This window comes from Gadus macrocephalus, chromosome 5 (assembly GCF_031168955.1).
Source record: "Gadus macrocephalus chromosome 5, ASM3116895v1".
Lineage (NCBI taxonomy): Eukaryota > Metazoa > Chordata > Actinopteri > Gadiformes > Gadidae > Gadus > Gadus macrocephalus.
In genome coordinates, this window is record NC_082386.1 from 17493801 (window position 1) to 17505619 (window position 11819).

The 11819-nt window shown below is 50.7% G+C and overlaps 1 long non-coding RNA gene across 1 annotated transcript; it reads left to right on the top strand.

Annotated features, from left to right (window-relative positions):
• The first annotated feature begins 5085 nt into the window (after window positions 1-5085).
• Window positions 5086-6358, top strand: LOC132457467 (uncharacterized). Its single transcript, XR_009525661.1, has 2 exons — window positions 5086-5191; window positions 5226-6358. It is a non-coding gene; the product is annotated as an uncharacterized LOC132457467 (long non-coding RNA).
• The last annotated feature ends 5461 nt before the right edge of the window (window positions 6359-11819 follow it).

Below are 11819 nucleotides of genomic sequence, written 5' to 3' on the forward strand. Positions count from 1 at the left end.
GTCGGGCCAGGAGCTCCATCTGGTCTGGGGTGTGCTGCCTCCTGCTAGCTGCTGGTCTGGGGTCTGCCGCCTCCTGCTAGCTGCTGGTCTGGGGTGTGCTGCCTCCTGCTAGCTGCCGGTCTGGGGTCTGCCGCCTCCTGCTAGCTGCTGGTCTTTCTGGGGTCTGCCGCCTCCTGCTAGCTGCTGGTCTTTCTGGGGTGTGCTGCCTCCTGCTAGCTGCTGGTCTTTCTGGGGTGTGCTGCCTCCTGCTAGCTGCTGGTCTTTCTGGGGTGTGCTGCCTGCCTGCTAGCTGCTGGTCTGGGTCCTCTCTGCTGGTGGTGAACCGGCCTCTGGTCTCTTTGGGTCTACTGCGGGTGTTGCTAGCCCTCTGAGGGGCCACATTTGGTCCCTCAGTGATGCTCCTTTAAGGATCCTTAAAGGGGTGCATGGTGAAGGGTTGGATGGTGACGGTTTGGGGTTCTTTATATACTGACATCAATAAGTCATCCATATGTTTCGACCAAATATATCTGTGCTGATGTGATATTGGTTACCTTTTATACATATTTATCTACTCTGAGAAATGGTTATGTGAACGTGAGGACCACATTTAGCACATTTAGCACATTTCTACTATCACCTTCAACTATTTCTGTATTTCCACAAGATCTGTTTATTGACGGCAACATGGCCTCTCAGATCAGGACGGGAGTACTCAGGACAACTCGGAGGACAATGTTATGCGCACCAGAAATATCTGTTTCCACAATATCACTGTTGTGGTTTGTTGGGTGAAGGCGGGCAGAGCCTTAAGTCTGCCTGCTCAGAGAGCAGGAGACCCAGTAGGACACTGGCTGGTGTGTGAGTCGGGCTGCTCTGGGCCTGGGTAGTTCTGCACGTGTCATGACTCATGCAGGTGCTCTGGGAAGCTGTCACACTGTAATGACATAGTTGTACCCTTTGCATTGCAGCTGTTCCGGTAGTCACTGCAGTCATAAAACAAAACAAAAGCTTTCACTATGGACTGAAACATAACTGGGGCCACTGAGAGGAGCCAAGCAGATGTCGATCCACTCTTTGGTTGATTAAGGAAATCCATAACCGATGCTAAAGTACAGTACAGTAGAGTGGGCCTTCCCTTTTGTTATTTCCTTAGTGTTTCTAATCAGGTGTACAGGTGTGTCTTTCCTTAATAAAAATGTCAGTCAGCCAAAGAAGATAAGAGTCTCGTGGTGCCACAGGCCATGTCTGCCAATTTATTTGTTCGGCCTCCGGTTCCCCCGGCCAGTTAGCGTTTAGAGCCAAGATGGCCGCGAGGGAATGGAAATGAGACCCATTGTTGCATCTCTATGACCGTGGAGCCACGACTAGAGGCCCCGCCCCCCCGCGGTCAGGTGACCCGGCTCGTACGAACGCATTCCTGGAGCGGATTACGCAGCTCGTCAGCTGGGCTCAGCCTGGCTCTCTGGGCCTTCTCCAAACACGCAAACCTGCTGCACCGGTTAGACCGGACCACTGCCGGTGCAACACACACACACACACACACACACACACACACACACACACACACACACACACACACACACACACACACACACACACACACACACACACACACACACACACACACACACACACACACACACACACACACACACACACACACACACACACACACACACACACACACACACACACACACACACACACACACCAAAACGTACTTCCTGAGAAGAACAAGCGTCCCGCTAAGCATTTGTTTTGATACGTGCCCCTGAATCTTTTTTTTGGGGGGGGGGGGGGGGGGGGGTGTTGGTCCCTGACGTAGTCCTATAGATGGTTGTGGGAGGGGGGCCGGGGCGCAGGGGGGAGTTCATGGGCATGTGGTTTTGGGTGTGTCGCTGGTAGGATTTGCATGAGTACTTCTCCTAGATAGCACCCTGTTTCACCCCAATTGTTTCGTCACTCACTCACTCACACACTCGCACACGCACACGCACTCAACCTCACACACTCATAACCCATTCCTGCCTCTTTGTAAATATTATTACACAATTGCAGCACACTCAAACTTGCGCTTGGGCTTGGTTGTCCCTGACTCACACACACACACACACACACACACACACACACACACACACACACACACACACACACACACACACACACACACACACACACTAGAGAAGACAGTACACGTTAGTGTGTTTGGATCACATATTAAGCCCTGGCCCTGGCTGTGACTAGGTATGCTGTTCTAAGTGTCAACACTCGTTTCCGCTGGGTGTTAAAGGACAAAGTATTTTCCTGTGATTCATGTTGGCCCTTGGATACTATTGACCGTTGGTACTGAAATATAGATCCCTATTCCATTCCTGTTTGGATGAGTACGTGCACTGTTTATTATAGAGACCTGATATAAGAACTTTAACGACAATGCTTGTCATGATGTCATATAGTTGTTAAATAGGTTCGATGTAATGTTCAACGTGTTATTATGGTGCCCTTTGAGAATCTCTAACCAGCCAGAATATAATGAAGGCTTGTATTAATAATAATATATCCATACTTGCTTTCTCAGTTAGCTGTGACCTTCTCATGGCGGTCTGGTTAACAGAAGGGGGAACGCAACTGACCCTGTATCAGTTCCTAGCGGATCTGAACCTGGGAGTTCGTCTGCTGGCGCTGTTTCTGCTTTCTTAGCGATCAGTGAGTCATTGGTGGATGAAAGGGCTGCTCGATTATGGTAAAAATCATAATCACGATTATTTTGGTCATTATTGAAATCAGGATTAATCAAACGATTTATTTTCATACACAAAATGGTCAAAAAGAAAATGTTCAAATCTTAAATTAATGTACAGATATTTAATAAAAAAAATATATGTTAGTTTTTTGATAATTTGACGCTATAATCGAAATCGTGATCAAAATTCAATGAATCGCCCAGCCCTAGAGGATTCAAAAGGTTATTCTCTTGCTATTGGATTAGACTCATGATCGTAAATGAGATGTGGGGTGTGATTGATACCGGCTGTGTTGATAACGGTGATTTCCATGAGTCAGCTATGAGCCATATCGTCGGATATGGACAGGCTGTGAGGGCCAGTGTGTTCAGTAAAGATTACTGAATACCACAATGAATAAAATGAAGGCTAATTAGCCTTTAGCATACCATTCCTCCTTCTCATGTCTTCCTTCCACTATATATGGTTCACATCTTTATTCATGCTCCCGTGCGTTGTAGTACTGAGTAGCGCTGGGGGACCTCCAGCCCCTGAGCCTGTGTTCCTACCCCCAGCTGGAGTGCCTCTAACCGGGGCCCTGCCACCAGGCCAGCAGCACTGTGTCATTTGCTAAAGCCTTGTAAAGGGCAGCACCTGCCGCTATGCTTAGCCGCGGTGGGTTAGCGCCCGCAACAGGTTAGCTCATCGCTCGGCGGCGACCAGGATTGACGGCAATTGGTGTTTCTTGGGCTAGCATCCGTAGCACTGACGTGAATGGCATTCAAACCTGTACTTGCACAACATGACTACAGCTAACGCAGCTAAAGGCCTAGCTGACGAGGAGCCTTCCCAGACTGTTCTACTCTGCTGGACCCGAATGACAATGCATTCTTATTCAATGCGACAGTGTCTGGGTTAAGAGCTGGGACGGCAGGGACTTAGGAGGTAGAGCAGGCTGTCTTGTAACCGGAAGGTTGCTGGTTCGATCCCCGTCTCGTCCTAGCCAAGTGTTGCGGTGTCCCTGAGCAAGACGCGTAACCCCAACTGCTCCCGCTGTTGCCTTGCATGGGGAACACCGCAGTGTATGAATTGGTGAATGTAGGCCATTATTGGACAATCCTATGAGTAGCCGTAGGACTGAAAAGCAATGTATAATTTGCACACCTTTTTTATATACCATTATTCACACTGCAATGCATAATGGGAGGTCTGGCACGACGGGCCTTAACGAGCCCCTTAGTAGTTACTTCTAATGAATAATTAATCGTTTCTATAGTTGGCCGGCGGCCGCAGCTCTGGACCTGCGGCTCTGCTCCAAGGTCGAGTATAAACCTAGAGTGACCTCATGCCCAGCAGGGCAGAGGGCCTGTTGTTTAGGAGGACTCTTCCTGGCCAGGTTTAATACATCACCTATTAACACTGTGAGCCAAGAGGAACACTCACTAACACAGAGAGTGTGTGTGTGTGTGTGTGTGTGTGTGTGTGTGTGTGTGTGTGTGTGTGTGTGTGTGTGTGTGTGTGTGTGTGTGTGTGTGTGTGTGTGTGTGTGTGTGTGTGTGTGTGTGTGTGTGTGTGTGTCAGAAAAGGCATGCCATGAGGATAACCAAAAAACTGTTTAAACATCCCCTTCAAACTTTGGAATAACATCCCAATTATTAAGTGTCGGGGAGGGGAGTTAAATGTTAACAGGTGTGAGGTATTAAAGGTGAGGTATTAAGGGCTAGGAGAGGTGGAGTTTCAGATGTATCTGGGGAACACACGACCACTGGGGCCTTCAGTCATGACAACAAACCGTGTCAAGCTAGCGCCGGGCGCTACGTACTAGCTCCTAGCATGCGTCTGTTAGCCTCAGTCCCTGTTATCATGCAGCCGTTAGCATCAGCCCCTGCTAGCATGCGGCTGTTAGCCTCAGTCCCAGCTAGTATGTGGCTGTTAGCATCATCCCCTGTTAGCATCATCCCCTGCTAGCATGCGGCTGTTAGCCTCAGTCCCAGCTAGTATGTGGCTGTTAGCATCATCCCCTGAAGGCAGCAGACAGCGCTAGTGTCTCTCTCCGCTGTGGGGACGGGAGGCAGCAGCGTTGGCACCACCCCTCCACTGTGTGACTGATGGAGCTGCTGAGGCCGGCGTCTGGCACGGCCAGGGCCTGAAATCAAGCGTTCCTATCGACGGCCCGAGCTCCCGATTTATAGAGTGCTGATTGGCCACTCTGTCCGGGGCTGTCTGTCAATCACAGACGGTTTTCTCCCTGGTACCGACTCGGGGAAAGAGGATGATAGGGCTGGCCCACGCCGCGGGCCCGGACGCAGGGAGAGCCAGCCGGGGGTATTGATCCTGTCTGGGAGTGGTGGACTAGGAGCTAGGGGGTAGGGGACATGAGGCAAGGGGGTAGGGGACATGCGGCTAGGGGGAAGGGGGGGTAGGGTAAGTGAGGGTAGGGGACATCAGGCCACACCACTGGAGGGGGTCAGTGATTGGTGGAGGCGGTGGTGGCTGCGGTGGCTGCGGTGGCGGCGGCAGCTGCCCTACTTACTTGTTGGTCTTCTGTGTGTAGACCTGTATATTATTTTGGATCGGTCCCCATGGTGGTGATGTGAGGCAGCCGGCTGGATGACCTACTGAGTGGCCTTCTGCAGCACTTACTGCTCAATTTACTGCATGCCTGCACGCACGCACACGCACACGCACACACAAGCTGCTACCGGGTCTTCCTGTGGGTCCACCCAGTCACGCTGTTCCACTCGGGGCAGCAGAACCGGGAGCTCGCTTCCTAGAGAGCACGGACAGGAAGACACTCACACAGACAGGATCTCCCTCCCCCTTTCCTAGCCTGTCTCTCTATGACTCCCTCCTGCATGGCTCTCTAAGATCTCTCTCCCTGCCTTGGTAGTAATTAGAGTAGCTTCCGCTCCCGGTGGGGATTGAACGTTTGGTGTGTAGCGAGTTTCCCTGCCTGCCACTTGTATTTAAATAATGTCTTGGAAGCAGCACTCATCTGTATGGGTGAAGCACATTCTCCTACTTTACTTTTCACACGCTATTAGCACTAATACACATGGAGCTAGTCCTGTATTTCTAACAAACATACAACACGACTATAAATAACCATAAAACCACAACTGCTGAAGTCTTTGCCCCACGCGGGTATAAATGGCAAGATTCCCATTCCCCTGAAACGGCAAATGTCACACAATCCCTAACAGGATTGCTGTTGTGGTCTAGATTATTTTGTATTAATAGCAGGGTCACGAGACCTTGGTGTGTGTGTGTGTGTGTGTGTGTGTGTGTGTGTACATACGGGCTGTATCCGAAGGCTCCGTGAATAGTTTATTCTTTTCATGGAGCCTGAGGTGAATAATTATTTTAGTTTATTACACGGGTCTTCTCAATGCCCTCGCACGCTCCGTTCACTTGCATGGGCCCTTCACAACTTCCGAAGGTGAATTATATTTGATAATTCACCGTTGCTAAATATAATTGACCGCTGTCAAGGAAAACAAAGGATTTGTAGCCTCTAATGACGTCTTCGGTAGCACTCCGCAAGTAGTCTGGTAACTTGTCGACCCCAGCATCTTCGGTTGCTAAGCGACGTCAACGTCTTTGGCAGACTATTTCTCTGCTGATCAACACTACGAATGCTGGTAACAAATAAATTGTAAAAAGACGATGTAAAGTTATTTTTTCGTTCTGGCAAGTAGACGTGTAATAAGCGGGATAATGTATAGAACGTCGCCGGTCATTTTCGAAAATAATACCCTTCAGGGCGAAGCAAGACACCTCTGCCAGTTCGCCCGGTCTGGGCTTATTTTCCCGATAAGGACCGGCGTTCTATACATTATCCCTTACATATCCTACACGTGAACACTCCAAAAACAAACAAGATAACACTTTTTGCCGGGATTTGTTCGTTGACGAGACCAGCGTCACGCGCAAAAACGATATCCCGAGTTTGAGATCTCAATCATGGGATATTGCCCAAAATCCGGAGTTAACGAACCATTCAAATTGCGCCATCTTAGCAGGTTCACGTGTAACGTACCATGATATTCTTGATCATGAACACGAAAGGTCACGCTAACGGGCGTCGTTCATGACCGGGTCCGTGGATCCCCGGTCCTGTGTTCTGGTCAGCAGAGCGTTTGGACCTTGAAGACCCCGTCGCGCTGAGTCTCTCTCTCTCTCTCTCGCTCTCTCGCTCTCTCGCTCTCTCTCTCTCTCTCTCTCTCTCTCTCTCTCTAGCCCCTCATCCCACCCTGCATGGCCCTGCGGTCACAAGGGATCGTCTGTCTGTCTGTCCGTCTCTCTGTCTGTCTGTCTCCTGGTGTGTTCTCCTCATGTCACACAGCAGCTCAGGACCTGTGTAATTGGATTAGCGAGTTAACTGCATATCTCTGAACCCCCCCCTCCCTTTCTCCACAGCCGGGGGGGGGGGGGTTGTTGCCTTGACGACGTAACGCCAGGCCATCCCTAGTGGCCGAGAGGGTTGGACTGATTGATCGGCGGCTGTCTTTGTTTTAGGGGTTCAGGAGAGATACGGAGAGGGTGCTGAGCACCACAGATTACCCTACAACAAGGGGAAGGACAAGCAAGGGGGTGAGAGAGAGGGGGAGGGGGAGAGAGAGGGGGGGAGAGAGAGAGAGAGGGGGGGGGGGGAACTGCAGCCTGTTTCGTCACTTGGCGTCTCTCTCTGTCCCTCCCCCTTCCTTTCTCAGCGCTACCCCCCCCCCCCCCCCCCCCTCTGCCCTCCCTCACTCCCTCACTCTCACTCCCTCCTTAGCTCTACTCATCCCTAGTTTCTCCTCCTCCAGGATTAATCATTTTTCCATTCCTGGAGAGATTATTCAAATGCTGTAAGGTCTGGAGCCCACGGCGCTCCATGATGCCCGCGCTGCAAGGGATTATGGGAAAGAATTCTCCATCTCCCGCTCCTGTTCTTTCTCTCTTACTCTTATGTCTGTCTTTGCCTAATTTTCCCCAAGTTCTCATTCTCTGTTTTCTGCTGCTCTACCTCGTTACCTTGTTCTCTATTATCTCCGTCTTTCTGGCTGTCTCTCTCTCTCCCTCTCTCTCTCTGTCCCTCTCTCTCTCTCTGTCCCTCTCTCTCTCTCTGTCCCTCTCTCTCCCTCTTTCCCTCTCTCTCTCTCTGTCCCCCTCTCTCTCTCTGTCCCTCTCTCTCTCTGTCCCCCTCTCTCTCTCTCTCTGTCCCCCTCTCTCTCTCTCTGTCCCTCTCTCTCTCTGTCCCTCTCTCTCTCTGTCCCCCTCTCTCTCTCTCTGTCCCCCTCTCTCTCTCTCTGTCCCCCTCTCTCTCTGTCCCTCTCTCTCTGTCCCTCTCTCTCTGTCCCTCTCTCTGTCTCTGTCCCTCTCTCTCCGTCTCTGTCTCTCTCTCTCTCTCTCTCTCTGTTCTCTATCCCTGTTCTCCCTCTTCCTCTCTCGCCCTCGTTACGATTGGTCTTGACGTTAAACTCTGCGTTGTAGCAGTAATGTCCCCAGCCAGCAGCTGATTGTGTGTGAGAGAGAGAAAGAATGAGCCCTCTGTGTTGGTGCTCATTAGGGATGGCTGGAAACAGACCACACACACACACACACACACACACACACACACACACACACACACACACACACACACACACACACACACACACACACACACACACACACACACACACACACACACACACACACACACACACACACACACACACACACACTCTCTCTCTCTGTCGCCCTCTCTTCCTGGTTTTCTCTATCTGTCTCTTGTTCTGTCTCACTGCGTCTCAAATTCCAAATGCTTCCTTGGGCCTGAAGTTACCTGAAGGATATTGCCAGTGCAAAATCAATAGCATAATTAAAAACCACAGTGGGAAACGATTTGAAAAAAAACAAGAGGCAAAGCAATACAAGAAGTAGATCAACCGATCTCCCTCTCTGTCTGTGTTCCTGTTTGTGGACTAAAGCCATGAAACACACACGCACGCGCATGCACACGCACTCGCCCAGAACCATGTAACTCATTATACATGTCATTTCCCTGCGTGCATGCTCTGAATTGATGTAAATGAAGGAGCGTGCATTTGATCAGATCAGAGGGAGATGCTTCACCATGAGGGACCGGGTCTGTCTGGCTCTGCTCATCTCTCGCACCTCTCTCGCTTTCTGACTCCTCTCTTTGGTACAAACGTTACATGTGTGTGTGGTCGACGCAAACCATATGCTTTAAAATGACTAGTAGGTATCGGCGATCATATTATGATCTGTATTTTTGTTTTATTCTGACGCCTGTAGCTGATACCGTTGAATGAATTCAGAATTGATTGACTATTTACCTGAAATGGAATGAATGAATGATCGAATGTATGAAATGAGTGAATCCATGTGTTGCGTGCTCTCTGGGTCTGTGATAGAGGGAGGGTTTTGTCTTGGAACATCTTTGCTCGTCGGGGCCAATGCATGATATAACGCAGAGCCTCCTGAGGGGCTTTTACTTTGTTAAGTGGCCCGCCTGTCCAAAGCTCTCAACCCGTCCTTACTTCCTGTGGCTGTGAGCTCATGATGTGGCGCCCTGCCCTCCATGGGCACCGCTAAACGGTCGAGTGGACTCGGCGACGTGTCTAAGATCGGCAAGCCCCATCGTCATGGCGACCAGGTGTCTCCCAGCGGGTGTTCCGCCGTGGTCGAGGTGGCCGTGAGTCATCTCACCGCCATCATCGCTCGCCGGCGATTGGGCTGATGATTCGGCCTGTTGTGTTAATGATCTCGGGTCTCCTAGCAACCGCGGGGCATGGATGGAGGGCCGATCGTTTTGATAAACAGCCAACTTCATAAAAAAAAACACAACCCCACGCTTTTATACTGAAGGCGAACATACTGTCTAAGGTCCCACGTTAAGCCCATATAAGGTCGCAAAAACAGTGCATGAACGATCAGATATACAGCGTGAGGATGATGTCGGCTCTACGCTCCCACTTGATGATCGTCCAAATGTTGAGGCCTATTCTCTCAAGCCTTTTTCACCACAGAGAGACAGTCCTGCCCTGGATTTGATTTCTGCGGGGCCTTTCCAACCATGACTCTTAAAGTTCTTATCTGTTTTGCGCAGAGGGCGCTTTTACTGTGTAGAGCAGCAAGCATTATACGCCGGAAAGGAAGAGTTGCAACACTTCCTGTGAACGTCGACATTATCTTGTTTATTCTGCTGCAGCCGCAGGCAATGCAAGCACACGCATACACGGTAGACCGACAGAGGCGTTAAATCAGCAGGTCTGTTTGTGTGCGATAACACCATCAGGAAGGCTTTGCTCTAATCAGGATCCTGATCCAGGTAGCCGACTTCCGGTGAATCCAGCAGGATTCTGGTCTGGGTCCAGGTAGCAGAGTTCCGGTGAATCCAGCAGGATTCTGGTCTGGGTCCAGGTAGCAGCGTTACAGCCTGGTCTGGATAGCAGAGTTCTTGTTTGGGTGTTGCTGCAGAAGCCTCTCCTAAGCCGATCCACAGCCCGCTGCGTGACCCCCCCCCTGGGAAGCTGAGGTGTGTGTGTGCGTGTGGATGTGTGGAACCGCATGGTGTTGACCAGGCTGACGGAGGCAGATAAGGCATCCATCCCTGCCTCGGGACCGCTCCCATCATCCAGACACCACTCTGGCCTGTACCTGGGTCTGTACCCGGGTCTGTACCCGGGTCCTTACCTGGGTCTGTACCCGGGTCCTTACCTGGGTCTGTACCCGGGTCCTTACCTGGGTCTGTACCCGGGTCCTTACCTGGGTCTGTACCCGGGTCCTTACCTGGGTCTGTACCCGGGTCCTTACCTGGGTCTGTACCCGGGTCCTTACCTGGGTCTGTACCCGGGTCTGGTCCTGGGTCCTTGCCTGGATCTGTACGTGGACATAAACGCTCTAACTTGGCGCCTGAGCATGTGCACCAAATCTCCCCAGTCTGAGTAATACATACATCCAGCCTCTGTGTAGATCATTTTGTCATGTGATCATACGCGTCGCCCTCATGTTGTCATGTGATAACCGTTCTCCCTCACGTTTCCATGTTGGGTGAGTGTGGGTTTAAGTAGCATAACTCGTAGTGTAGCCCGTAGCCGTGCCGCACAATACACACCCTGAACCGTTTTGTTTTTCTCAACTTGTTTTTACAGCGCGGGCATGTTTAATCTAGTAGCGTGTTCGCAGGATAACACATTGTGAGCAGGAAGGCAGGTCAGTCGTGTGTGTGTGTGGGGGGGGGGGGCCTTAATGGACCGTGTCACTGTGAGACAGGAACAGACCTTGGTTAATCAAGAAGTATCTCTTTTGCTCGCTCTCGTACTCTCTCCCTCTCTGTGAGATTTTTTCTTTTTTTTCTTCATAGTAATTAATTATCAGCTTCACCAGTCCCATTCATCCTCTGTCTCTCTCTCTTCTGGCTCTCTCTCTGTGTGGCTCTCTCTCGCTCGCTCGCTCGCTCTCTCTCTCTAGCTCTGTGTCTCTCTGCCTTTCTCTATGTCCCTATCTCTTGCTCTCTCTCCCTGGCTACTTTCATCATTCCTATAATTAACATTTCCGCCGTTCTTCCATTTGTAGTCCTCACGAAACCTCTTTATTCTCTCAACGTGTTTAACTAAGAGATTAACCTTCCGTTTTAACACGAGTCCTTCTGGCGGTCTTGAAGTCTAACCCTCAAGCCTATGTCTTTGTTGAGGGGGTCTGTCCGTCTGTCTGTGTTTCTCTCTGAGTGTGGAGTCTCTCTGCCTGGAGCAGGTTGGTATGCTGCTCAGCTCCCAATAAGCATTGGGATGAATCACACAGGAAATCGCTCTCTCGCTGTCTTTGTCTGTCGCCGTCTCTTGCTCTCTGTCTGTATCTGTCCCTCTCTCTCACTCTCTCTCTGTTTGTGTCTTTCTGTCTGTGTGTCTCTCTCTTTCGGTGTGTGCGTGCGTGCGCGTGCGCGCGCGCCGACCACGGGTATGAATGCTGCAGTCTGTGCGTGGTGGTGGTGGTGGTGGTGGTGGAGGTTTTTGGGGACAGGATGTGAAAGTGGGTTACAGTGATGCGGTTATCCCAGAGCTAATTGAGGTGAAGGAATGAATTCTGGAAGTCTTTGGTGCACGATCAAACACATCCTCCGTCAAC